The sequence below is a fragment of the Tenrec ecaudatus genome, chromosome 13 (genome assembly GCF_050624435.1).
Source record: "Tenrec ecaudatus isolate mTenEca1 chromosome 13, mTenEca1.hap1, whole genome shotgun sequence".
Lineage (NCBI taxonomy): Eukaryota > Metazoa > Chordata > Mammalia > Afrosoricida > Tenrecidae > Tenrec > Tenrec ecaudatus.
This window is the reverse complement of record NC_134542.1, coordinates 22,045,051-22,070,730: the sequence shown is the minus strand read 5'-3', so window position 1 is coordinate 22,070,730 and position 25,680 is coordinate 22,045,051. Positions and strand designations below refer to the sequence as shown.

The 25,680-nt window shown below is 46.2% G+C and overlaps 1 pseudogene; it reads right to left on the bottom strand.

The window, feature by feature from the left end:
- Positions 1-12,128: 12,128 nt before the first annotated feature.
- LOC142424863 (tRNA methyltransferase 10 homolog A pseudogene) lies at positions 12,129-13,167 on the bottom strand (annotated as a pseudogene).
- Positions 13,168-25,680: the final 12,513 nt, after the last annotated feature.

Here is a 25,680-nt window from a genome sequence, read left to right as displayed (position 1 = left end):
TCCACAAACTGGGACACCCAACAGAAACAATCAAAAGTAAAATTGAAATAAGGCGGTCAGTATAAAATAATAACATAAAGACCAAAATACACATCAAGAAAAGATCCTCGTCAACATTCAAAAAACCAGGGAAGAAATTTTTGTCATGGAACAAGTAAGAGATACTTGCACCCAGAACCAATTCAGGTTGGGTCTATAGGAAGGTCAATTGGGCAAATATCAAGTTTTCTCCAGCACAATCAAGATTATAATGGTTTCTGCCTGAGAGTAAGGCTGTTAGAGACTCTTGTCTGGGACAACCGGGGTCTGTCAGTGACTGAATCTAACTAGATATTCTGTAGATGGGTTTTGGGCTCCCCCTGTCCTCCATAGCCTTCTACCAATTGGGTGTTAATCGTTTTAGCTCTGACATTTTTCTCTTTGCCATATTAGAATTTCGTAATTGTCATCTTTGGATCACATAAGCTGACGTACTTCTCCTGTGTGAACTTAGTTGACTTCTTGCTTAGATGGCTGCTTGTTTGTATAAAGGCCTTTAAGACCCCAGACACTATTTTGATTGATACCTGGGCACGATCTACTTTTGAAGTTGCCCCTTTATATTCATTTTAGACAGGGGAGGATGTTCCCTCTTTTATAAAGAGCCTTGACTTCCCCTCTCTTCTGTACTTGGCAGAATGATTATTATGTGTCCTTTCTTCCTTCTGCTTATGAGTAGTGAATCTCACTGCTTTAAACGCTCCCCATCTCATCCAAGTGGCTGCCACAGGAAGGCCACCCAACCCTATGTGAGCCTGCTCATGGGTGAGTCCAGGCCAATTAGATGATCTCTCTGGTAACTATGAATGAGAACTAGGACCATGGGTGGTAGTCATGGAAGCTGAGAAACCTGAGGAGACAGGGGTGTTGCTACCAGGGCAAGGTAAACTCAGTAACAAGTGAGGAGAATGGAAACAATAGAGACAAGTGTGAATCGTTCTGGGCCACTAATGCTTCCCCTTTCCTGTTCTAGAGGCCTAGGAGACTTTCCCAGTAGTCTAGAACATTCCAGATACCCTGTGAACAGCCTCTCTTTTTCCTTGACCTAATTAGAGAGTGATTCTCTTTTTCTGTAACCAGCAGAGCCTTTCTTAAAATATCCTTCTTGATTTTCCCATTTTTGTCGATGCATGTCTGTCTCTGAACTTGTTTTCTTCTCCCACCTGAATAAAGCTGGGGTTTTGCATGTCTTAACCCTGCAAGATGCCACAGAGCAAGAGGACATGGTGCTGTCGTTCCCCCCACAGAAGCCTTTCTTTCATTCTTGGGAAACCCCTGTGCTCATCCAACATTCACTCTTCTCGCTGAAGTGTCGACCCGTTTCCCCACCATCATTCCTTCTATGTTCCTGGGAGCCTTGTAGCTCCATCTCTTTTCTACAAATTGTTTGGGTTCAAGGAGACCAGCAATTCCATGCCCCCCCGCCACTCCCCCAGCCCACTCTGCGACCTCAACACTCTGAACCTCTCAGGGGAGAAAATGAACACATAAAATTTGTACAACTTTAAACCATATCCTAATCTCTTGGATGTTGCTTGATGTTTTGGATCTCCACTCTAGCCTGAGAACTCCAGATCCACTCACAGCTATCATCTCTTTGATGCTCTTGACAAGGTCTGGATGGTTCAGGGAACTCATTCCAACAATCTGGCAATAGAAGCTCGAAGAAGACTGGTTGGTGATATTGTCCTCTGAGGCGAGTCAGCTTTGGTAATCTGAGGAAGGATGATGCCTTTCCCCGCTATCCCAGGCTCATCCCCCAGCAGCCAGTTAGAGACACAAGCCCTGGGTGGAGATCACCTCAGATGGAGTCAGAAACTTCAGGGAGTCTTGTCTACAGAAGGCCAGTGAGAGAAAGGTTCTGAGAGAGGTGTTTCAGGGAGCCCCACCAAGACCCTTCTCATCTAGGAAAGAGAGCCAATCCACTAGAAGGGCATCCAACTCTCAAAGGAATGAATGTATGTCTGGAAAGGACACTGAGATGTTCCTGAGACCTTGCCTCCATGGGCATGGTCACTCTTTCTAAAGGACAGGGTAAGGGTCATCCACAATAACACAACGCGTGTGTTAGTCCTTGGTCAACAGGTCTACAAAGGCAGCAGATCTCTCCTCCCCCCGACTCCTACCCCCCCGCCCCCACTGTCTGGACTGCATCATGATGTCACTCTAGAAACCGGAAATGCCGTCTCTGGATTTCGACACTTTTCCAACTTTCTTTAGCACCTGGGAATTAAACTCCTGACATGAGTCCATGATTTCAGTCCTTTCTTCCCAAGAGCTCCTTCTGCCAGAACAAGGATTGATTTGGAACGCGAATGACACATGGTTGAGATAGATTTGGGGATGCCAGTGGTCTTTGGCGTTCGGTGAATCTGAGCACCCTCACCCCTCATTATGTGAGTCAGTGAATCAGGAGTGAAGCAGAGAAACATTTGTCCAATCCAAGCCCACTACCCTCTAGATCAGAGGTCTTCAAACTTTTTAGACAGGGGGCCAGTTCTATAGTGTTTTCGTTTTTAAAAACTATGAACAAATTCCTATGCACACTGCACATATCTTATTTTGAAGTAAAAAAGCAAAATGTGCAAAAACACCTGGCAAGCCGGATAAATGTCCTCAATGGGCTACATGTGGCCTGCAGGCCATAGTTTGTGGACCCCTGCTCTAGATCAAAAGTTCCTAAACTTATTTGGCCGACTTCCCCCTTTTCAGCAATCTAAGCCCTCTGTATGTAGTCCCCCAAACCAGGTTAAAGTGTAGGCACCTGCTTTTGGAGCCTCCTGGGATTGTCCCAGTGCCTCCCTGGGGGTGATATCCCTCACTTTGGGAAACACTGACCTAGATTCCTACTGTTGTGCTCGACGGAGTCAATTCTGACTCTCAGGGACCCCATGTGACAGAGCAGAACTGCTCCATAGGGTTTTTAAGATATTACTTTTAGAGGTGTCCTGGTGAACACCTCCTAGCCCATAACCAAAGGGTTGGTGGCTCAGACCCACCAGCTGCTTCGTAGGAAAAAGACGTTTCAATCTGCTTCTGTAAAGATTTACAGCCTTCGGAACTCAATGGGGCAGTTCTACCCTGCCGTGTAAGTTCATTACGAGTGGCAATCAACTCAAAGGCAGTGGTTTAAAATAATTAAAAAATTGTTAACTAGGTGGGGGTTATATTTCAGGTTATCAGTTTTGTATTCAGCAGTTTGAACTACTAATAAATCCCCCCAGTGGTTTGCCCTAGCCACCCCCTTTGCGTTGGCTTCTTCTTGTGGATGATGATATTTCACTTCACTCAAGTTAATATCTGTCAACTCTCTAACCCAGTGCTTCTCAACCTATGGGTCGCGACCCTTTTGGGGGTCGAATGACCCTTTCACAGGGGTCACCTGATTCATAGAGCAAAATTACACTTATGAAGTAGCAACGGAAATCATTTTATGGTTGGAGGCGGGGTCACCTCAACGCGAGGAACGCGTTGGGTGGCAGCATGAGGAAGGTTGAACCCACTGCTCTAGCCTACTGCTTCAGCTTTCCTCCTTCTCCGCCTGCCGTTGGCAGCCTCTAGAGTCTGTTCCCTTTGGTATGAAATCTTCTCTTGCTTGTTTGTTCTTTTTCCTTATAACAGTGCTCTCATATCATATTTTTCTTTGGGTTATTGATTAATTTTGCTCAGCATAATGTTCTCCAGGTCCACCCATGCCCTGAGGTCCATTCTTCTACTGAAGGACATTTAGAGTATTTCCATAGTCTTGCTCTTATGAACAGTGCTGTGCTGAACATGGGTATGTATGTGTCTGCTCATGTTACAATTCTTACTGAGGGATCTATAACCAACAGAGGGATTGCTAGGTTGTATGAGTCATTAGGGGTAGTGCTATATCATGTTCCACAGCGGTCGTCCGTGTGTACGGTCTCACCAGCAGTGTATCAGGGTTCTATTCTCTCTACAGCCTCTCCATCATTTGTTATTTTATAGTATTATTTTTTACCTTGGGTGTTATTGTTGTGTAAGCATTATTCCTTTGACTTGCATCACGTGAAGAGCTGGTGATCATGAGTATTCTTTGTTTGTTGATGGCATCTTGGGGAACTGTCTGGTTATGTCCTCTGTTCACTTTTTAATTGGGTTACTTGCCTTTTTGTTCTTGAGAGAGTGTTTTCAATTGCATAAAATCTCCAGTTTTCTACAGATTTTAGAGATTACTTCCTGTCCACAGTGTCATTGCCAAATCTTTTGATTTGGGGGAAGTCTTTTGACTTTGGGGACTAAGGTTTGACTGACTCAAGCCTTGGTATTTTCAATTGCTTCATATGCATGTGAAGTCTGGACAATGAATAGAGAAGATCGAAGAAAAATGAATGCCTTTGAATTATGGCGTTGGCAAAGAATATTGACTATACTGTGGATTGCCAAAAGAAGTGTCTTGGAAGAAGTGTAGCCAGAATGCTCCTTAGAATGGAAGATCGGAAGACTTCATCTCATGTATCTTGGACATATTAGGAGGGATCAGTCTGTGGAGAAAGACATCATGCTTGGCAAAGTAAAGGGTCATTAAATAATATATTCAGAAGAACCTTAAGGAGACAGATTGACACAGTAGGTGCAATAATGGGCTGAAATGTAGTAATGATTGTGAGATGAAGCAGAACCAGGCAGTGTTCATTCTGTTACACACAGGGTCACTGTAAGTTACAACAGACTTGATGGCACTTCACAATAACCTACGAAAATGAAGAATATTTGCAATAGGTCAAGGTTCATGTTCCTGGCTAGAACATGTAAGTGGGGTTAGATAACACAATGTCTCTGGGAAGCTGACACTTAGATACCTGATGGTTGGCATTGCCAGATAAAAATAAAGGATGCTCAATTAAATTTGAAGTTCTTATAGGCAATAATTTTTAGCTAAGTTTGTCTCATGAAATACTTGAAACATACTTATATTTAAAAACTAACCCAATTTCTCAGATAAACAAGGATGAGTTTTATTATGAGTATGCACTGTGCTGCTAGGTTAGGTGTTGGGGTTCTAAACGGCAAGGTTGATGGTTCAAAGCTGCAAGCTGCTCTGAAGGAGAAAGATGAGGCTATTTGCTCCCCAAATGATTTACAATCTCAGAAGCCCTATCAAGCGTAGCTGTGAGTTGGAATTGACTTGATGGTCATGGGTGTTTATATGGAAAGCATTTGTCAGACATTAAAATTTAACTGGCTAGCCTGTGTTGCCATTCATTAAATCTAGCAAGTCTACTAGAGGTGGACACAAGCCCTGACACCTTCAGGTGTGTGGAGGAGGTGCATGTATGTTTACATATGTGTATGATGTGTTGGCGTTCCAAACCAAATAAGATGTTTATGTAAAAGTGCCTCTGTAGATTAGCTAGATGAATAGCTGCCCTCAAATCGTCTCCCAAGAATTCGACAGCAGATCAACACCTTGCCTGGTACCATGTCATTGTCACAATCCTTAGCTTGTTTGTGTCCGTTGTTGCTGCTACTGTCCCTCTAGCTCAGGGCGGCTCTCTCTCCCTCTACTGCACCCAATGTGAAGTCTTCCTCTAGCGGTGGATCCTCTAGAGCAGTGGTTCTCAACCTTCCTAATGCTGCGACCCTTTAATACAGTTCCTCATGTTGTGGTGTACCCCCCCCCCCAACCATAACATTATTTTCATTGCCACTTCATCACTGTAATTTTGCTATGGTGATGAATCGGATGATCCCCAAAGGGTCACGACCCACAGGTTGAGAACTGCTGCTCTTGCTCCAAAGTGTATTGGAGAGTGTTCTGTTGTGTTCCTTAGGGTTTTCATGGGCTAATTTCTGTAAATAGACCCACAAGACTTTCTTCCTAGTTGATTTTAGTCTGGAAGCTCTGCTGAAACCTGTCCGCCACGAGTGACCCTCCTGTCTGTGCAGGGCAGGTGGCATGGCTTCTGGCTTCTAGCCTCACCAGCCACCACAGCCTGACAAGCTGACAAGTGGTGGAACTGTGTCTTAAGGGCAAACAGTATCTAAATATTTCATTATTTTTTCTTTTTTGCTTTTCAAACAACCCCAAGGTTATGAATGTTCTCTTTCCTAAGTCTCTTTCCTTGGAGAATTCCAGAGGCCCTCCTGAAGTTTGAGTGATTTATCTTCTTAATTAAATTTCCCCAGTAGGTTATTTGGAAGAATCCCTTAGCTGGGCTGCTCAGAGGAGTGTTTTGGTCTTTCCCCTGTTCTTTCTCTCGTTATTTAAGATCACTCTCTTCACACTCCTAGTTCTTTTCCTTGATGAGCCACCGAGGAGATAAACTATGAAGACAGAGCGGTGAGGGCTTAGGTGTGGCTGGGGAACAGAAATGGAATCTCCGAGGTCCCAGGGCAGGCAAGAGGGGCGTCCAGCCACGGCTTTGTGGGTGCGCCAAGAACAAGCCCTGGGCTGAGGCTCCAGGAAACCTGGCAGAGGTTGAGTCAGCGTGTGGCAGGTTGAGGAGTGGAAGACTCCCCACTGCTGGCTCCTGGCTGCGTCAAGGGAGTGGCCAGCAGGACTTTCGCCTGAGGCTCCATCCTGTGGGAGGGAGGGAGGGAGGGAGGGGAAGGCAGCATTCACTGCAGGTTGGAACTCACTCCCCAGGGCTGCTGGAGCTTTGTGGCGGTCCTGGAAAGGTGGGGTAAGCTGGGCCCACCAGTCTGGGTTGTCTGGATCTTTTTGTGTGAGGAAAACTTGCTGATGTTTGATGCTGGTTGTCAGAGGACTTGAGCAGGATTAAGTGGTGTTAAGTAGGGGGCAAGGATGAGGAGGCAGGTTGGTTACAGGTCTCCGGCTCTGGCCAGCTCTCCCTGTTGGTCTGGGGAGGATATGGACTTGGGAACTGAGTGTTCTTTGATGACCAGAGCAAACATCTCTCCCCCTCCTTCTTGGCTACCATGTCCAGGGACACGTGGGTCCTAGTGCTAATGCTTAGGAGCACACACGATTTCAGTAAGGGGTCACTGGCTCAAGGGACATCCTTTCAGCCCCATCAGTCTGTTACTCCCTACACGCAGACAACACACCTGGCTCCAGATTCCCGGGAATGAGGGTTTGGTCAAGTTGGAGGGCTTGACCTGTTGGTGCAAGCAAGAACGCAGGGCTCCCAACTGCCAACTGCTCTGTGCCCCAGGCTGTTGGCCAACGTAGGCACCATCCAGTCCCACGCTGACCCTGCCAAGGCATTTTCTTCCTGGCAATCACATTTCAACTTCTATTTTGCTGAGGGCTGTGGACAAACCAATAGATCCCTTTGGACTCCACTGCTTCCTCTCCAGGGAGCTGGATGACACACCCTTCACCCTCCAGTCTCTAAGTAAGACGTCCCTTTGCCGAGCCTCAACTAATGTTGACTAGATGCAAGACTCTCTTTGTTGAAGACACGGATGTTTCTCTCTTTGCCTTTTCTGAAATTTGGGCATTTGGAAAGATCTGGAGACACAGTCCTTGGTAATCCCAAAGGTTTACTGCACATCCAAATCCAGATCAGCTGTTATATTTGATTTCCAGGATTAGGAATGTTTTAAGTGGCCTGTCTTGTACTTTTATACATTAGATACATGACTTGTACAGAGAGAAATGTAGGGTATTAAAAAAATTATTGGGAACACTGACAGCTCTTATTATAATTCATACATATATCTATTGTGTCAAACAGGTCTGTACATATGTTGACATCATCTTTTTCAAAACATTTTCTTTCTACTTGAGTCCCTGGCATCAGCTCCTCAAGTCCCTCCTCCCTCCCCCATTTCCCCTTGATAATTTATATATTATTCTTTTTTTCCCCATGTCTTACACTGACTGCTGTCTCATTTCACCCACTTTTCTGCTGTTCGTCCCCCTGGAATGGGGGCCAGACGTTGATCACTGTGATCGCTTCTCCCTTACTCCCCCCCCCACCACCCCTAAGCCTTCTCATATTGCTGCTTCCCTTATTGGTTCTGAAGGGTTTATTTGTTCTGGATTATCTATGCTGTGAACTCTTATCTGTACTAGTGTACGTGTTCTGGTCTAGTCATATTTGTAAAATAGTATTGGGGTCATGGTAGGGGGGGTGGGGTGGGGGGGAGAAGGAAGCATTAAAGAACCAGAGGAAGGTTGTGTGTTTAATTGGTGCTATACTGCACCCCAACTGGCTCTTATTTTCCTTGTGGCCATTCAGACAGGGGGGTGTCCAATTGATTACTGATGGACTTTGGGTCTCCACTCTGCCCTCCCTCTCATTCCCATTGATATGCTTTTTGTTTGTTTTATTTTGAGCCTTGATGCCTAATACCTGATCCCATCAACACCCCATGATCACAAGATATAGCGTCTGGGGTCTTAAAGGCTAGAAGTTAAACAAGGAGCCATCTAGGTGTGAAGCAACGAAGCCCACATGGGAGAAGCACGCCAATATTGGGTATTTCTAAAGAAGTTCCTGAGAGAGAGCTGGCCAGGTGACCTGGGAATGTGTTTCTTCAGGATGTTGAAAGGAGGAGGTGGCTTGGATAAGGAAGAAGGGATTTAATTCCATGAGTTCTGGAAGGTTTTTCCAGCTCCCGACTCCATGCTGAGTGCACACAGCCAACTCATACCTGTGGGAGAGGGTCACCAGGAAGCTAAGGGACAGAGGCAAAGAAGGCAGAACACACGGAGGAGGCTAATGGGAGAATGAATGCAGAGTAGGAACGAAAACTGCATGGTCACGAAAAGTTTGAAACGCACCTTTCAACTTGTCCCTTATAATTAGCCGCTGCAGCTGGAGGGGAATCACTGCCGGTGAGTTGTAACTTGTTGGGTGCGGTCTCCAGGACATGCAAGGCTGGCTCAGCATTTTGGGGAAGGCTGAGGCCTCCTTCTCCCTCTTGGTTGGTCAGTCTTTGTTTTAATCCCCAACCGGAAAGGGTTGGAAACTTCCCCAGTTTGTGAAGGGTCTGAAACTTTCGGGTGTTCTTTGCCAAGAATCTAGCCTAGAGATGCTGGGAAGGACTGGATTGAAGCGGATCTCTCTCTCCCACAGACTCTGGGGCAGCACCTCGAAGGTCTTGGAGGAAGTGATGGTGACAGAGGAGGAACAGAGGAAGGAGGGTCAAGGTCCTATAAAGGCAGTCTGGATGGTTCCATTGGAGCAGGGAGCCTCTTGCCATCCCAGAGAAACTGTGGAGCTGCTTGCCTCCAATCTCCTTGCTGGGTCCACGATCATCACTCAGGGGCAGTGTCCTTGTCCTGTGAGTCCCCAAGGCAGTGAGCTGAACCACTTGGCGGGGGAGAGCCAGGCCTCCAATGGCAGGTCACTGGATTCCGGTCTCGATTCTCCACTTACCAGCCTGGTGCAAGTTACAGTGACACCTAGGTTGTTGAACATTTTTTCCCCCCCATAAGAAATAATGGAAAACCAAATACTTGGTTCCGGGGCTCCCAAATGATACCTACAAATTCACCATGGAGTCGCTCGGCCTTCTCGCACCTCCCTGTGCTATTGCCACTGAGTCATTTCTGATTTATCCAAATTAACAGTCACTTTGCAGCCTCGTGGAGGGTCTAGATTCTGTAGTTTGTGGTTAATGATTCCACACCTTTCAATACATTAGCTGCTTTAATCACATTTATTCCCCCCCCCCCCACCAACATGTTAATGAAGTCGATTCAGCCATTTTGCTGTTAGGCCCCACATCAGACAAGCGGCGACCTGATTCAAATTTCGCAATGACGTCTTTCCTTAACGCTATGGTGCGTCTCGCGGTTTTCTTCTCAGCTTCATCGCGGGTCTCACTGGCTTTCCTTGGAGCCATGGTTACGCTATTTCATGCAAATAAAGCACGCACACACAAACAGCAACAACTACTAGTCCCATCACAATGAGGAGGCTTCACCACACTACCCAAGCACTATCTGCTGTCTGAGTGAGAGCGGTGCTGAGACTCAAGTGTCTGCCCTCCCCTTTGTGGCCCCAGCGAGACACAGCCTGCGGCTCACTCTCTTTCCATACAGGTGCTTTCCAGTCTGCTTTTCAGCTTGACCATCAGCAGCGTTAGAAGACCGAGCAGGTTGGTTTTTTTGAGCTTTGCCGTTGGAGGAGTGGAGAGTTTGAGCTTGGAGCAGTTTGGCAGCGAGGTACCACTGTACTGAGTCCTGCGTCTCGGGGTCCTCAGCTGGCCAAGGGGCAGAATTGTGATCTAGCTCCTGAAGGAAGTTGCTCAGCGTATGTGTTAGTCTGGGTAGATTACAGAAACAAATCCGTAGACACTCATATGTGCATAAGAAAGAGTTTTATAGACAAGAGCAATGGAATATTGTGAAAACGTCCCAGTCTAGTCCAGATCAAGTCCATAAATTAACATAAGCCCATAGTTCCGATACCAGTCTGTAAATTCCTCTTCAGACTCATACAGCCATGCAATGATGCTGAATGCAGGAAGATCACAGGCCAGTGGGTGGGAAGTCTAGTGGATCCAGTGGAGGGAGAAGCATCTCAGCTCCACATGGCTCTTCCAGCGCCAGCGCTCGGGCTGCATCAGTGTAGCTCCATCAGGCTCTCCTTCAGTAATCTCTCGCAGGGAGTGAGTGTGGGCCGCCTCCAGGGAGCTATTTATCTCTCTCATGCCTCCAAATGAGGTCATCAAGCTGTGACCTGATTGACAGGCCAGACTCCACCACTTCCTCTAGGTTACAGATTGTGATACTGCTACAGGGTAGCACCTGGAAGGTGACAAACACACATATACTCCCTGCCATCACGTTGATTCCGACTCATGGCACCCCTATAGGACAGGTCAGGGTAGAATGGCTCCGGTGAGTGTCTGAGATTGTAACTCTTTACAGGAGTAGAATCCACCTTCTTTCTCCCACAGAGCCGCTGGTGGTTTAGAACTGCTGACCTTGTGGTTAACAGTCTGACTTGGAACCACTGCTCCACTTGAGCTCTGAGCATACATAAGCTTCTGTTATTACTATAGAGGGAGACCACATGAGCTCTGTTCATAGCCAGAACACATGTGCCTTCTTGTCTCCTCCGGAGTTGGGGTTGCCTCAAGGAGGACTGGGTTCTGACCAGTGAGAAGCCCCAGCTGTTGTCAGCTGGCAGAGCTCTGGGAGGTGGGTAGACTGCCTTCCGTTGCATGAGAGCAGCACCTGTTGAGGTTGCCTGAAGGATGCTGCATGCTGAACTGGGGCTCTGTGGGTGTTCTAGCCAGTGAAGTAATTATGTCTTACCCTCAGCAGCTCGCTGGGTCTGAACAAGATGCTGCACCTCCACCATCATTCCTGAGCAGGGTCAACCAGATGAGTGGAAAAGGTCACAGGAGAACAGAGGACTCCTTGTATCTTCTGATTTCCATCTTGGGTGAGGGATTCTCACTGCAAAGAGTCCTAGCTCATGGCCATCATTGTTGGTAATTCCTGTTGAGTTGGCTCTGAGATATGACAACCTTAAGCTTACCCGAACGAAGTATTGCCTGGTCCTGTGCCATCTTTCCAATGGTGGGCATGTTGGGGTTCATCTTCCAGGATTAAGCCCATCTTCATCAGACTCAGAACTGTCCGACAGGGTTTCCAAGGCTGTACATCTTCACAGGAGCAGATCGCCACATATTCTCTTGCAGAGTGGCTGGTGGGTTTGAACCATCCAAGTTCTGGTTAGCAGTTGAGCTCTTACCCACTGCCATGAGTGGATTCAGACTCATAGTGACCCTGTAGCACTGAGTAGAACTGCCCTGTGGGTCCCTGAGGCCGTCAATCAGTAGAGGAGCAGAAAGCTTCATCTCTCTCTCACAGAACAGCCAGCGGATTTCTAACTAGCCAACCTTTAGGTTCGTAGTCCGGTGTTTAGTCCACTGTGCCACCAGCCTCCTTTGCCAAGAAACAGGAACTGAACTCAATATGCCCACCAGTCAATGCCCGAAACACTGTTACTCTGAGCTTTCTGTATCCATCCCCATTTGGGTCCTGAATCCATTCTTCTTGTTCAGGCAGCTTTATCCCTACAGAATTAGGGCCCTCCTTCTGTCTGGCAAGAACATGATGGCTTTGATGTCGTGGAGAAAAGTGCAGCCTGCCACTCCTTGCCCCTGTACATCTCTCTCCCCTTCTATCCTCTCTACGGCCCAGGTGCCAAGAATCTCAGTTTCTCCTTTCTTTCCCCCTTAAACGAAAAGAAAACCAGATCACACTGGTGTGGTAGAGAGTTGGTTGTAGAGTCTGTGTTGTCTTCTTCCTGTGCGGACTCTAGTTCACGCCTGCTATAGCCCTCCTCCCGGGAACCACTGGCCGGCCCACCTTCGATAAAGGGAGCTTTCATAGTTCCTGCCCGTGGGGACAGATCCCTGATGTGGTGTGATAGTGAAAAATGCCTCCTGCCAATCGCTTGTTTCCAAGTATTCCAGAGTAATCTCAAACACATGATTAATTTTCCTCTATTCATCTTCACAACATTCCCAAGAGTGAGCTGTGCCTGTTCAGTTCCATGGTCTGATGTTGTTTCAATATCAGCTCCGTGGGTGGATTGTGATCTACCAACCCTTCCGTCACACAGGCCTTGGGCTCATGGAATTCCTTCAGTACATCGGGTGACTCTGGTGGCAGCTCAGGCAGGTCTTCTTCCTTGAGGGGTTCAGGATCGTGCTCTGGCTTGATGTGGATAGCCTTCCAGTGGACTCATCCTTTGTCATTTTCACCCCCCCACCCCCACCCCAAGCTGGCCTCCTTGGGTTTCCAAGTGAAACTGTATAGGATGTGAGGCCTGTCGACGTTCTGCACAACATTGTTGAATCTGTTTGTGAAGTTTCTTAATGTCCTTTAATACCATCAAGTCTCAAAACTACAGGCAATGCAAAGGCAGAGGGTGCTATGAATAACGTCTCTTTGAATTCGTTTGCCGTCCTTTCCATCAGAGTTGGCGTCCAGCTGACATGGCCACTCAAATTTTTTTCTAGCATTTTCTTTTTCACTTGTTCACAGAGTTTTCGCTGCTCTTCCCATTGTCTTTGTTTAACTAGCTGCTTCATCTGTCATTTTGATGTGGCTTCCAACTGTTCGCCTGACCTTGGCTTTTGGCTCCCCTCTTGCTCTACATTGAAGTTTTGTCTTCTTTCAACCTTATATTTTTCAGTAAAAGCTGGCAACACTTTAGAAGACATCATTTGGTACTTCTGAAAATGAGTTGAAGAGTTGGCAGGGAATCTGTGAGAATGTGCAGGCAGCTTACTGCGATGGTGTGTGAGTCTGGGTAGACTAGAGAAATAAATTCATAGACACTCATGTGTATAAGAAAGAATTTTATATACAAGAGCAATTGAATATTGAGGAAACATCCCAATCCAGTCCAGAACAAGTCAATAAGTCTGATATTAGCTCATCTGTCTACTACCATTCTGTAAATTCCTCTTTAGACTCATGCAACATGTGCAATGATGCTGAATGCAGGAAGATCACAGACCAGTCGGTGGAAAGTCTTGTGGATCCAGTGACAGTGGAAGCAACCTAGCACTGGCAGGGGTCTCCAGGTGGCTTTTTCAGCTCCAGGGTTCTAGAGTAGCTCCATGTGTCTTCTCAACAGGAATGCCTCGCTGCAGGGAGTTAGTGTGTGTCCCACCTCCAGCAAGCTATTTATCTCCTTAGTGTCTCCAAATGAGGTCATCAAGCTGTGACCTGAATGACAGGATAAACTCCACCCCTTCATTCTTAAGTCTCAAATGGACGACAGATTATGTAACTACCACAGGTGGTGTTTCTTCAGCTCACCTGGTCTTCCTTATCAATGTCCAACTTTCACCTGTATTTGAGGTACTTGAAAATACCATGGCTTGGGTCACCTTCCTCCTCAAAGTAACCTCTAAAGAGGTCTGTGCAGCAGATTTCCCAATGTGACACATAGTTTGGTCTCTTGGCTTTTGCTTCCAGGTTTTCTTTATATTGGGTTGGAATTCATACCGAAGTCTACCATCCTTGATCTTCATTAGCAAGTGCTTCAAGTCTTCCTCACTTCCATCAAGGAAGGCTGTCTATCTGTGTATTGCAGATTGTTAATAAGCCTTCCTCCAATCCTAATGCTGTATTCTTCTTCATATAATCTAGCTTCATATAACCAATCTTTCCTGATTTTAAACCAGGCAATCTTCACCTTCTCTGTTTATACGACATTTATTTTTATGAAATCATTTTATTGGGGGCTCGTATAGCTCTTATCATACAACTCCTTGACCCGTGTACATGTTCTGCAGGAGCACAATAACGTGTCTGGAATCAGAATCCCCTTCTTCTCAATGCTGTAATCCACACAGTTGAATTACTTTTTGTAGCCAATACAACAAAAGTAAACATCTTTCTGGTATTCTCTGCTTTCAGCCAAGGTTCATCTTACAACAGCAATGAGATTTCTTGTTCCACATCTTCTGAATCCTGCCTGAACCTCTGGCTGTTTCCTCTCAAAGTATTGCTGCAATTGTTGTGGACTATCTTCAGCAACATTTTACTTGGACAATCATCAATGATGTGTTCGATAGTTTGTGTATTCTACTGGGTTACCTTTCTTTGGGATGGGTAAAAATATGGATCTCATTCAATCAGTTGTCCAAATAGCTATCTTCCAATCTCCTGGCACAGATGAGTGAGTGATTTTAGTGCTTCATCAGCTTGTTGAAACATTTCCATTGCTATTCCATCAATTCCTGGTGCTTTATTTTTGGCAAATCCTCTCAGTGCAGCTTAAACTTCTTCCTTCAGTACCTGTAGCTCTTGCTCATATGCTACCTCTGGAAAAGACTGGATCTCAACCAATTCTTTCTGACACAGCGACTCTGTATGATTCCCATCTTATGATGCTTCCTACATCATTCACTATTTTTCCCATATAACTTTTAAATATTGCAACTTGAACCTCGAATTTTTTCTGTCATTCTGTCAGCAGCAGATCTGCTGAACATGTGATTTCTTTCTGGTTTTCTAAGTCTAAGTCTTTTTCCATTTCATTGTAATATTTTGTCTTCTCCAGTTGTCCTGTGAAATTTTCTGTTCAGCTCTTTGACTTCATCATTTCTTCCATGTACCTTAGTTACTCTACGATTAAGAGCAAGTTTCAGAGTCTCCCCAGGCCTCCATTTTGATATTTTATTTCTTTCCTGTCTTTCTAATGACTCTTTTCCCTTCATGTATGATGTTCTTTACATCATCTCAGGGCTCATCAGATCTTCTGTAAGTAGTGTCCAATACACCACTTATCTTCTTGACATGTTCTTAAAATTCAGGTAGCATATACTCGTGATGGTGTTTGGATTCTCATGGACTCATTTTAATTTTCTCCAGCTTCAACACGAATTTACATATGAGCAATTGATGGCCTGTTTTAGTTGCGGACATTGAGCTTCTCCATCATTTCTTCCCGTGAATGTAATCAATTTGATTTCTGTGTAGTCCATAGGTATAGTTGCTGTTTATAGTGTTGAACAAAGGAATTTGTGATGTAGAAATAGCTGATCTTGCAAAATTCTATTATTCGACCTCCAGTTTGATTTATATCATCAAGGCTATATTTTCCAACGATTGCTTCTTCTTTGTTTCCAACTTCTGAATGCTAATAATCAATAGTTTTCAATGAAATTTCAATTTCGGGCTGAAGACTTTGTTAGAATACTTCAATGTCTACATGACCAACTTTAGTGTCTGTTGTATGGATATGAATAATAATTGTATTGGCTGGATTTCCTTGTATGCGGACAGACATTATCCTTGTAATTCAGATAGCCTAGCAATTCAGTATAGATCTTGAAATGTCCTTTTGGAAGATGAATGCAATACCACCCCCTTGAATTTGTCATTTCCAAGACAGGAAACAATGTGCTTTTCTTATTCAGAATGACCCATACCAGTCCATTTCAACTCACTAACTCCTACAGTATCATTTTTTCCGTATTCCATTTCTTTTTAAATGACTTCCATTTTTACATATTTATTACTATTTAAAAAATAATTTTATTGGGGGCTCATACAACTCTTATCGCAATCCATACATACAGCAATTGTATAAAGCACATTTATACATTCGTTACCCTCATCATTCTCAAAACATTTGCTCTCCACGTAAGCCCCTGGCATCAGCTCCTCATTTTTCTAGATTCATATTTCACTCATTCCAAGTTCCAACAATTCGTTGATTTTGCAGCTGTTTCTTCTCATTGTTGACTTGTATTCCTGCAAGCTTTACTCTGTCCATGTCATTATGAGCAACACGACCTTGAGAAGGCAGCTTTTCTCCCATCACCTTTCAGTGCCTCCTGACCCGACAGATTCATCTTCTGGTACTATCTCTGAGAATGGTCTGCTTCAATTCAAGACCTTTTTGGTATATGACAATGTTTAGATGCCATCCAAACCTTCTCAGTGGCTACTTTCTCAGTAGCGGACAGCCTCTTCCTTCTTTGTTCTGTGTTGAGCCTGGAAGCTCTGCTGAAACCTGTTCACTGTGAGTGAACCTGCTGACATTTGATGGCCTGGTGACATAGCCTTCAGCGTCACAGCAACACACAAGCTTCCACAGTACGACTGTCTGACAGATCAGTGGAGGGAACTGAGCCTTAAAGGGCTGAAATCAAGGTTCCTGGTGTTTCCAGTGGGGAGACACCGGTCCCCGCACTTTCTAGTTTCAAGTGCCTTGTATGCCAAGGCTCCTTAGCTTGTGATTGCGTCCTTCCGATTTCTGCTTCGGTCATTACATTTCCTCTTCTCTTCTCGATCACTGCCACTGCTTTTTGAAAAAGGAACCTACTCATTATATCAGTGGGCCCCCCAGATAATCCAGGACACTTTTTTTTCATGTTAAGATCCTTGACATACATCTTCAAAATTCCTTTTGTCTTATCTTACAAGAAACTTAAATTCACTGCCACTGAGTTTATATCAACTCACAGATACAGGTTCTGGGAACTGCAATGTGAAGTGTGTGTGTGTGTGTGTGTGTGTGTGTGTGTGTGTGTGAATGACTAAGTCTACCCCAGAGATGGGTTGCTCCTCTAGTGGTCCTTTGCCTACCTGCTTCCCTATTAAACCAGTAAGAGTTACATTATCAAACACAGACTCTGTGCTTGGAGCTGGACTAAGCATTCTATGCACATTACTTTTCTGATGTCTCTCAGCCCTCCTAAGATATTGGAATTCTTATTTGTATTCCTATTTTACAGATGAAAACTGAGGCCTGAGAGTTTAAGTGAATAGCTCAGGATCACACAGGGCATAATCCAGGACCTGAGCTCCCAGCGCAGGTCTGAGTGGTTCCAAGGTCATTCTCTTCAGCATCACCCTTTTACTAGCCTCTAATGTGACCTCCTGTGGTCCTTGATGACCCCTTTCAGTACTGCTCTCCCACATGCATCATGATTGGCCAGCGTGAACAGTGAAATACCAAAAATGGTAGTGGTGTCTTCTTAGGCTAGGTCACCACAGATACTGAAGCATTGCCCATGCTCTCTCTTGTATCACTTGCTCTGGGAACGATGGGCTGAGACAACCCACCACCTTTCAAGGACCAGCTTGCCAGAAGGATGGAGCTTGGATGGAGCCCCTCCTGTGTCACTGAGGCCTTCAAAGGCAGGTATAGTCCCAGCAGACATCTTAACTGCAACTTGCTGAGAGACCGGGTGCCCATTCCACCCAGGTCCGAAACGCCATGTCTGAGCCACAGTAACCCCGAGACAATGGATATTTGTCTGTGTTCCTAGTGGCCAGTTCTTGAAGGAATTTCTGATGCATTTAAATAGGACTCAAAACTCAACACAGGTTTTGCTTCAGCTCTCACTGTCAAAGGAAGTGCTAGGCAGGTCAGAGACTCGGAAATGGTGGCAGCCTCCCAGCCCTGGAGTGGGGAACCCAGCAATTTCAGGGAGTTCCTCATTCGTGGACCACTTCCCACATAGAGGAGAACAACCTGTTATCGATTGTTCTCCTTCTTGTAAACCATGAATGGTGGCTTCTGCTTTTCTTAAAATCTTATTTCAGATTTTAAATGTACTCCAGCAAAACATACACCAATTCAATAGTTTCTACATGCCCAATGCCATGACACTGATTAGACTCCTTGACGTGTGTCATCATCTTGTTCTCCTTTCCTGAATTGCTTCTCCACCGTGAACATAAACTCACGGCCCCTCCGTTGCTGTTATCAATTTGTTCCCATATGGATAGATCTTGAAAGAACACAATGCTTAGAGCAGCGAAACTCCTATTTGGTTGTCAGAAGACTTCAAGGGATATTTTTGTTCCAGGTTTAAAGAGGAAACAATCGTTTCAAGGGTTCATCTAACTTCCATGCCTATCGTGTGTACTTAATGCTCATAAGGGTGTCTCTTTTAGTCCCTGCTCCACCTCCCCTCATCGTTTTTCCAGGCGCATGTCCCACCACACCTCGCTCTGATCCTTCCTGCCCCGGCAGATCCTGCATCTGCTGCTATTGCAACCTGCTCTCACTCCTCCTGTTTACACTAGTGCATGCCCTAATATCAACTGAGAATCTGCAGGGTGTAGGGAGCCCAGGACGGGTGCGTTTGCATGCAGTTTCTCAACTGTCACAGCACGTCTGTGAAGCCGCAGTTCCACATAACGACATGGAGGTGAAGTGTCTGGCCTAAAGTCCCAGGGGAAGTGTGCGAAAAGTCAGTGCTTGGGTCCTGCTCAGACCTGTGGCTTTAAGTGCGGTGTTTTCCACTACACCATATTGCATCCGACGCACATTTCTATGGCATTTTACAATGTACAAACTCTGCTTATTAATACTTTTTGTTATGGAATCTCACAATGACCTGGTGAGCTAGAGGGGTCAAGATGTGCTCCCCCATCTCACAGATGTGAAACACGAGTCGAGGGAGAGGACTTGTCCTCATGAGAACAAATGTTAGAGCCAGGATCCCAACCTAAGCCTTCTGTCCCCCGAGGCCCTCTTTTCTCCTTCTGCTTCTCTTTGCAGCCTCCCTAAGCCAATCATAGAACTTGGCATGTAAGTGACGCCCCATGTGTATTTTGGCTGTGTGAGCATTATTTCTGTAAAGTCCTCTTTAGTACGTGGTGCAAAATGAGGTCAGGTGTCTAGAGAATTCATCTTTGGTAACTAACTAAGACTGACAATAAAAATAGAAGAAGCGAATGCGTCAATGAGTTTGAATTGTGGTGCTAGAGAAGACTAGTAAGAGTACCACGGTCTGCTAAGAGGACAAACAGACCTGTCTTGGAAGCAGTGTGGCCAGATGCTCCTTGAGAGGCAAGGATGGCGAGATGTCATCAGATATACTTTGGACAAACGTGTCAGGAGAGACCAGTCATTGGAGAGGAACTTGATGCTTGGTAAAATAGAGGGGCGGCAACAAAGAGAAAGGCCCCTGAAGACATGGGGCAACTCAGTAGCTCCAACAATGGGCTCAAACACAGGAACGACTGTAAGGGCGGAACAGGGCCGGGCCGGGCTTCATTCCGCTGTGCACAGGGTTGCTATGGGTTGGAAAGGACTTGATAGCACCTCACACGAGCAATGATAAAGAAGACTGAGTGCAGCAGGCCTGTGTGAGAGTCGACTTCAGAAAGAACTTTAAGATGGAACGGACTGCCAGTCAAGAAGGGGGCTGTGGCACTAACTAGGCTGGAGAATTGGTAAGAAGGAGCCATGCTTGCTTGGTTCAAACTCCCAACCGATGCTGACTCCTAGTGGCCCCTGTGGGTTTCTAAGACTGTACCTGTTGATGGGAGTAGAAAGCCCAGTCTCTCCCCCTCAGACTCTACCTGTTGACGGGAGTAGGAATCCCAGTCTCTCCCCCTCAGACTGTAGCTGTTGACGGGAGTAGAAAGTCCTGTCTCTCTCCCTCAGAGCTGCTTTTGGCTTCAAACTGCTGACTCTGTGGATCGCAGCCCCACACGTAACCACTACACCACCAGTATTATTTATTCGTAGGGCCAGAGAAATGGACAAGATGAACAATGGAGGGCCCAGCTAGTCCACCATACAGTACTCTAGGATGTGGGTGGTGTCCAAGTTGTGACACAGACCAAGGAGGAGCAGGAGGAGGAGGAGTAAAGGAGGAGGAGGAGGAGGAGGAGGAGGAGGAAGAGGAGGAGGAGCAGGAGGAGGAGGAGTAAAGGAGGAGGAGGAGGAGGAGGAAGAGGAGGAGGAGCAGGAGGAGGAGGAGTAAAGGAGGAGGAGGAGCAGGAGGAAGAGGAGGAGGAGGAGGAGGAGGAAGAAGAGGAGGAGGAGGGGGAGGAAAGTGAAGTCTTTTCCTTTGTTGGATACTTCCCGTCACAGATGCTTTAGGATTTCAGCAGAGGAAGCGGCTACACTGCAAAAAGGTTCCTTGAGACAAAGGCATAGAAGATCAGGCTTCTCAGGTCAGTGGGGATTTGAAGGTCATCTCTCCCATGAACCTATGCTAACCCACCTGTAGGATAGCGCATAACTGCCCCTCGTGCTGTCCAAGACTGTGCTTCTTTGTGGAAACAGGTGCCCTGTCTGTCTTTCTTCTGCGGAGTGGCTGCTGGGCCTAAACCACCGACTGTCCAGTTAGCAGCCAGGTGCCCAATCACCATGCCACCAGGGCATCCATTACACACCCAAACTCCCTACACCTCTTGGACCACTCATGAACTAACTGTGTGCTGGGTGATTGAATGGATGTTACATACATGGATGACTGGGGCTTGCTCCTGCCTCTGCAGGATTCTGATAACATGTCATCTCGTCTTGGACACCCATTTCAGGTCCAAATGGCACCACGTTTTTAGGGCTGCTGTCTGCCCTCTCTCCACACTGTAACCAAAGACAGAGGGTCCTTGGACTACCCCTTGCATCGGTAGAGCATAATGGGTCACCTGTCAGCTTCTGACTTCCTTTGTCTGTTGTTCCGAAGGTGTTTCCTTTTGGGTTCGGAGCCTCGTGGGAGGAAAAGATGGGAGTGCACTCAGACACAGCAAAGGAAGCAACCACAGGAACTGGGTGCGCTGTACATTGGCCTTTCCGCAGCCCAGACCCTGCTGCCAAGGTCACTCGGAGGTGGGGGAGAGGGGCCCTACTCAGATGGCAGCACATGGTCTCGCAAAAGCCTTCCTGTAGGAACCAGGGGAGGTGGGGGTGAATTCAGGATCTGCCACAAACAAGGGGGAGAATGTGAACTTGAATACACTCTTCCTGCTCTGGGCCCTGGTTCTTCTTCACGAGTGATGGATTCAATTCCCTTATTTCTTCTTGCACTTGACAATGATTTTCTGAACACTTCCCTACAAGCCCTCAAATGGTACAGTGGGGAACAAAATGTGTGCGTGTTGTCCCAGGGCATCTCTAGAAAGGAGTCAATGGACAAATAGCCAATAGTAACAGATGGTGACAAATAAGTCATGAGTGGAAGGCAGATAAATAAAACGGGAATGCAGAGGACATGAAGCCCGGTGGTGCAATAATTAAGTGCTTGGCTACCAACCTAACGGTTGGTGGTTCAAGCCTGTCCAGCCACTCTGCAAGAGAAGGGATCCAGTAAAAATAAAAAATAAAATAAAATAAAAGCAAAGCAGAGGCCTCAAAGGCAGACTTTGTGAGCTGTGCCAGGACTGGCTGATGGGAGAGGTGCTCATGTCTCATCCTGCCTTGGACCTGCACTCAGCCCAGGCTTCAGTGGTGCGTGGGAAGAGCTAGCCACAAACTTAATCCTCCTGCCCTAAACCAGAGACTCATAGTGGGCTGTTAGATTGAGGTTTGAGATACTAATTTACTGATTAGATGTTTAAAGTCTCAACGACTCCTAAATGGTTTTTTTCATTACATTTTCTTTTCTTCCCCTTCCTCTTTCCCATTTTCTCTCTTCACATTATTATTCATTCTTTTCTTTTGTCCCTCCCCCCATCTGTATCCCCCAGCTAATGTATTACATGGTGTCTTCTTAAGCGGACCCAGTTCCAGTTGTTGCCCACTCCCGTCCTCATGTCGACCCCGGTGTGCCTGGGCAGCACTGTGCTCCGTGGGGTTTGCAGGGGCTGTGTTTTCAGATGTGGACCACCAGGTTTTGTTTCCCAGAAGCACCTCTGGTTGTACTCCAACCGCCAACGTTGTGCTTAGCAGCACCATGCAGTCACCATTGGCACTACCCAGGCACCCCAATATCTCCAAGAAACCAGAAACTTGTTTCTTAAAAAAGAAAGAGCTAGAAAGCGAACTGAATAAAATACTATCTGTGTTCATAGAAAAGTTGCACTGGGTCTCAGAACTAGATAGAAGTAGTTTGTGTTTGAAGCCAGGTTGTGTAGTGCTGATGGTACCCTGGTGACATAGTGCATGGAGCTGCTAACCACAAGGTCTAAAGTTTCAAACCGCCAGCTTCTCTGGGGGAGAAAGAGGAGGCTTTCTGCTCCTGTGAAGATTGACAGCCTTGGAAACCCCAAAGAGGAGTGAGTATTCCTACCCTGTCCTCTAGGGTCGCCGTGAGTCAGCATGGGGTGAGGTTGGTTTGTGGCTCCCAGGAGCGCTGGTGCATCATGAGTAAGTTCTTGGCTGATGAAGGTGGGTGATTTGAATCCATCCCGTGGTTCCAGTTGGGGGGGGGGGTGCAACCTGTCAATCTGGTCCATAAAGATTACAACCAAGAAAGGGTCCGTTGTACCCTGCCACAGGGAATCTATGAGTGAAGCATCAGCTTGATAGCGCCTAACTAAACGTGCGACTCCAGAGGCCCCCCAGATCCTGGAGAATGGAAGTGGGAAGGCCTTTGTTGTGGACAAAGTCGAGTCCCCCAGCCTGTGGAGAGGGGACGGGGCGGGAGGCACGAGCAAAATGGATCTGGAAAATTGAGTAGGGGTTGGGGCAGGGTGGGTGAGGAAGGACTGGAAGCAGGAGGGCTGGGAAAATCTGGTGTGTGTGTGGTGGGGAACAAGTAGTCCATTATCTAAATTAAACACCAAAAGGGATGACCTCAGTGGAAAACTCAGACAAACTGGTAGTTTGACCTGATCGTTTAGTTTTTTGTTTTGTTTTGAAGAAACCATCACTGAATAAACAGAATAAATACAGATACTTTTCAGGTAATAAAGGAGATTAAATATTTATATTATGTTCAGGTCAAAGGGTAAATAAAGTGGAGGAAGAAGGGAGGAGGCGTTTGGGGTCAGGCAGAGGGAACTTCCTGTTTAGACATAATGGTGTCTGGCTAGTCCACGGAGGTGGATCCCTCAGAGAAAGAATGCTGGGGAAGCCTCTGCAAAAGGGTCCCAAACATGAGACCTGGTTGGTAAGCAAGCTCTCATGTCTTCTGTTGCCCCACTTTCCCCTCAAAATGATTTCTTGGTAAGAATATCGAAGTGAGGAAGAGATTTGAAGAGAAAAATTCTGACTTGTAATCATAATGCCTGGTATTTCTGCCACACGTTTCTCCTAAGGAGCTCAGATTGTTGGAGGAAACCGTGCCACGAATTCCCCCAAACCTCATCCATTACTCCCTTGCCCCAAACCATTGCTCCCCATTACAACCTAGAGAATGCTCTGGTTACAGCTTTGGTGATGGGATGGGAGCCTCAACCCGCGCCTGTGCAGGATGTGTAGGGCTAGGTTCCCGGAGACCTGCCATCTTTGTGCTCCTTAAATTCCAGACCCGCAAGATGGTAGTGGACAGCTACCCACTCGTGACAAGACCCCTCTCCATCCACAGCAGGAATAAAGTAGTCTCCTCTTCTCGAAATCCCCCAAGAAAACACCATGTCCGCCTTTACCAGTCTCAGCACCCCAACTCAGCAAGGAAGTCCTTCTCGACACCAAAATCAACTTCGTCAGCTGCAGCGGAGCCCGGCTCCTTTTGGTCTTGCCCAGAGATGGCCCGAGGAGGCCCGGTGGTGTGACGTTTTAGCACTAAGGGGCTAGGTCAAAGCCTGGCAGTTCTGAAATCACCCAGGGGAGACGACCTGTAGAGACTATGGCCTGGGAAATGCTTCGGGGAGTTCTACTGGTTTACTCTGTCACGTGGATTGTTAGGAGCTTAATCAGCAACCCGGCACCCCCCACAATGGAGTTGGTACAAAAGACAGCTGCTGCCTCACTGCCACTTCAAGAAGCCTCTACAATTTTTCTCTCAGTTGCTGATTTTTAAAGTTGATTTGCTAGGCCTTCCACAGAGCCAGCCAGCCAGCGGGGCTCTCCTAAGGCCCACAGTGAAGATATTCTTGTCTCCCCGCCCCACCGTTCTTTGTTGGATCCTCTGCTGAGGGCAGAGCCCTGACCGAGGTGTTGTAAGTCCTGCTGCTGAGTGGGTTCTGACTCCCAGGGAGGCTGTAACGCTTTACAGGAGCAGACTGCTTTGTCCTGCCCCGTAGAGTAGCTGGCGGGTTTGAACTGTCGACCTATGGGTGCCAGCCAGTGCTTATTGATTAGCACCACCAGGGCTCTCCTAGGTATTATCGAAGCTATAATCAATATGATGTCATCTCAGTCATGTAGGCGCCTCGCGAGAGGGTAGAGCATGCGCAGAAAGCTAGACATCGGCTGAAGAGTGAAATGTCAATGCAGAACAATCGTGAGAAATACCAGAAGGGAGAGTATGATAATACTATTATAACAGTACCATGCTATTAGTAATTATATTAGTATAATTAATAGTATATATAATATACTGGTACCATTAGTTATATACTATATATAGAATATATTACTATTACACATAGTACATGATACATTACACTGTAAATAATATACCATTAGTATATTATAAATAATATACTATTAGCAGCTAATGTTTATTAAGCACTTACAGTAATTTCTTTGTATCCATGGGTTCTGTATCTGTGGATTCAGCCAGCTGCTCACTGAAAAAAAACATGAAGCAATTAAGTGATCAAAACAGTCCCTGGAAGGTCACAAGGAAACAGAAAGTGTCCTTCACATAGCATTCACATTGGATTAGGCGTTACAATCTAGAGATGATTTATAAGGGAAGAGGTGTGTAGTTTATATGCAACTAGTGCACCATTTTACACAAGGAACGGGACTATCTGAGGGTGTTTTGGGAACCAGCCCCCTGAGGATAATGAAGGATGACTGGACTGTGTGCAAGTCCCATCCCGAGGCTTTACATTCATTTTATATTTCATCTTTACTAATCCCTTTTGAGGTGGGAACCACAGATCGTCTCCAATTTACCGTGTATCTGAGTACCAACGAACCTGCCTCAGACCCTCTGTGTTTTGTACACGTTGCCATTAGGGTTATGCACTGCTGTGCAGCTGATGCTAAAGCTCCCAGATGTTCACTCACAAGTTCTCAGGGATGTGACTTACCGTGAAAGGATTACCTGACGTTTCTTTTCTAAAAATCAGAGCCTTCAGTTGTTTGATAACACGGACCCCGAAGCAGATAATTTGGCTAACGTGGATTTGGGGGACGAAGAGATGTCACTGCAAACCACAGGAAGACTTAAAGCAGAAGGACCCCACAGACAACAGTCATGAACGTTCTGACGAGAAGCGCTTCCCCCTTTCCCAGGAGTGACCCAGAACCTTGCACAAGTGGGCTATTACTGCACTGAAAAGGTCCTAGCACTGACCAGTTCACTGTTGGAGTAAAACTTTATTAGTTATGTATTTTTATGTCTGTTTATATTCAGATATTTTAAAGGGTTATATATGGTGCTTTAACCCCCTCCCCCCCAAAGACA